Source organism: Sciurus carolinensis, chromosome 17, assembly GCF_902686445.1.
Source record: "Sciurus carolinensis chromosome 17, mSciCar1.2, whole genome shotgun sequence".
Classification (NCBI taxonomy): Eukaryota; Metazoa; Chordata; class Mammalia; order Rodentia; family Sciuridae; genus Sciurus; species Sciurus carolinensis.
Window position 1 is genome coordinate 63,890,329 of NC_062229.1, and position 3,477 is coordinate 63,893,805.

Genomic DNA, 3,477 nt, shown 5'->3' on the forward strand with positions numbered 1-3,477 from the left:
TTTGCAAATGACCTCCCTGAACTCAGGTAGTGTGTAGCCAGAGGGTACACCTTGTCTTTGTTTTCAGTGTAAATTTTCTTGCTGGGGGAAAAAGCAAACAAGTGGGTGCAAAGAAATAAACAGAGACATGTGTGGAACACCTTACGAATGGCATTTCCTGCAAATTAAAACCACACTGAGAGTCCATCTCACTCCAGTCAGATGGCAATTATCAAGAATGCAAGCAACAATAAGTGTTGGTGAGGGTGTGGGAAAAAGGTACACTCATACATGACTGGTGGGACTGCAAATTGGTGCAACCACTCTGGAAAGCAGTATGGAGATTCCTCAGAAAACCTGGGATGGAACCACCATTTGACTCAGTTATCCCACTCCTCAGCTTATACCCAAAGGACTTAAAATCAGCAAACTACAGTGACTCAGCCACATCAGTGTTCATAGCAGCTCAATTCACAATAGCTAAGCTATGAAACCAAACTAGGTGTCCTTCAATAGATACATGGATAAAGAAAATGGGGTATAAACACACTATGGAACATTACTCAGCCATAAAGAAGAATGAAATTATGGCATTTTATGGTAAATGGATGGAACTGAAGACTATCATGCTTAGTGAAATAAGCCAAACCCCAAAAACCAAAGACCAAATTCTCACTGATATTTGGATGCTAACCCACGATGGGCGGGCAGGCAGGGTGGGGGGTGAGTGGAAGTTCACCAGATTGGACAAGGGGGAATGGGAGAAAAGGAGCAGGATGGAAATAGGAAAGACAGTGGAATGAAGGGGACATCACTTTTCCATGTTCATATGTGAGCACACGACCAGGGAAACTCCACACCATGTCCAACCACAAGAATGGTACATTACATTCCATGTATGTATAACGTGTCAAAATACACTCAACTGTCATGTATAACTAAATGAATTTTAAAAATGGCATTTCCATGACCTTGCAAAATAAATGAAGACCGAAGGTATAATTGACACATATACTTAACATCTTCATTACACATCACTGGGTTATGCCGTTTAATCAATTTGCTTTGAAAATAATGGAATGTAATTATTCAATCAGCAGGATTCCTCATAAAGACTAAGATTAAAAATAGGGCGAAGAATTGCACCGCCTTCTCCTCTTTTTCAAAAATTTCCAGGTAGACGTTTATATTTGCAGTCATGTAAACCCCAACCATCCGAGAAAAATTCAAATTAAGTCGACATGCCAAAAGAAATAGACCTTTGCATTTGTTTTCTGTTCCTACTTCCCCTTGGAAAGTGTCTTTTCCCAAGAAACACATTTAAAAGGACATAAAAGTGGCTTGCTGTTTTGGGCCTGAACCAGAAAATGAAAGACAATGGAGAAAAAAAAATATATCAGCTCAGCTTTTCCAGACTTGAAATAATGTGTGATTTTTTGCTGTTTCTCCAACTTTGGGGACCAAGTCTGCTATAACGTTTAACTCATGCAGCCTGTGAATCATCTTGGCTTTGTGGGAATATTAATGCCAAACTAAAATTTCTCCATATGAAGAAGGGGATTTTTTTTTTTTTTTTTTTTTTTAAATACAGAAGAGCTGGCTGTAGACTTTTCTCTCTACCCCATTAATTCTCCCATCCACCATTTGGAGGTTCTTTGGGCCACCGCAGTACATCATTTAAACAGCTCCTTCAGGTGTTTCACGGAGACCTAATTAAAATGGATGTCATCTGGTGGTTCCTTGCGTGATTTGTCTAACTCCGTGCAACTGGCAAAACAGAGTTCTTCATTATGATTTTTGTCCTTCTTCAAGAAACCACCCATTTCCCTAGAGTCCTCCAGAAAACTCTGTCACCAGCTGGGAGAAAACTTAGAGATCACCAGGTTTACTGGGAAAAGCTATCCAAGGGGACATGCTGGCCTTCAAGTGGACATGCTGCAGAAACCCCACACAGAATTTCATTTCCAAAATTGAACAGCACTAATGGATATATTTTTTTAAAAGTTTTCTTTCTATGTCCTTATTTCCACAAAAGGTGGGTGTAGGGTTCATCCTCTGAACCTTGGAAATGAGGCTTCCTGTAGGCAACAGGATTCCATCCCCGGGAGCTCCTTCCAGCAGGAAGGCAGACCGCAGACTTGGAATCAACACGTGATGACCATATTGAGTAGAAGTCACCTCTTCTGTGATTTTAAGCTGGGGGTCACGAAGGTCATTGTCCCTGAAGAAGTGAATTAGAGACAGCCCAACAATGCTAAGTGCCAAGCTAAAAACAGGCATGTGTTGCAGATCATCAGAAATAACAGAGCTGGGTGTGCATTGCTTTTTTTATGTTATTTTAGGTTTTGTACCAGGGATTGAACCCAGGAGCGCTTAACCACTGAACCACATCCCCAGCCCATCTTGTATTTTATTTAGAGACAGGGTCTTGCCGAGTTGCTTAGGGCCTCACTAAGTTAGGCTGGCTTTGACAATCCTTCTGTCTCAGCCTCCTGAGCTGCTGGGATTACAGGCATGCGCCACACCACCTGCTATTCTGCTCCTTTCTTTTTTGTGGGGGTGGAGGGTTCCAGGGATTGAACTCAGAGGCACTGAACCACTGAGCCACATCCCCAGTTCTTTTTTGTATTTTATTTAGAGACAGGGTCTCGCTGAGTTGCTAAGTGGCTGAGGCTGGCTTTGAACTCACCATCCTCCTGCCTCAGCCTCCTGAGCTGCTGGTGTGCTTTCTGTTCTTCATACTTTGGTCTAAATGTTTAATTTTACATAGACTAAGACCACTCTCCTCTCATGCAAGAGCTATTTTCATCTCTCTTGTGACTTTTAGAAGACAATGATTTAAAACTAAGAGCCGCTGCTTATTGAACGTTCACGTTGCACCAAGCCTATTCAATTTCACACAGAACCTTTTCTTTTGGCCACATTTGAAGGAAATTGGAGGTCAGAAGGTCACCTAACTAGGCACTATTGGAGCTAGGATAGGATTCAAAGCCAGATCAGACATGTTCCAATGCCAGATTTTTTTTTTTTACCACTCTCCCTGGGGTTTCTTCATGTTCAGATCTACAAACCATTTCATCCAAATGATGGGGGTGGCCGGGCATGGAGACACCCGTCTGTCATCCCAGCAGTTCAGGAGGCTGAGACAGGAGGATCTCGAGTTCAAAGCTAGCCTCGGCAAAAGCAAGGCCCTAAGCAACTCAGTGAGACCCTGTCTCTAAATAAAATACAAAAAAGGCTGGGGATGTGGCTCAGTGGTTAAGTGCCCCTGGATTCAATCCCCAGTACCAAAAAAAAAAAAAAAAAAAAATCGGGGTGGGGAGTGTCTGAGTGTTTGATAAAAAGAGCAGGCCCCAGACCCTCCCCCAGACCCTCCCCCAGACCCTCCCCCAGCTGTTTTGACTTTGACTCTCTCTAGGAGGATGTGGTTGGGGAATTTGCATTTTATAAGTTTCCCAGGTGCTTCCCATGTATTTGAGACTCATAGAACTTCAGCCC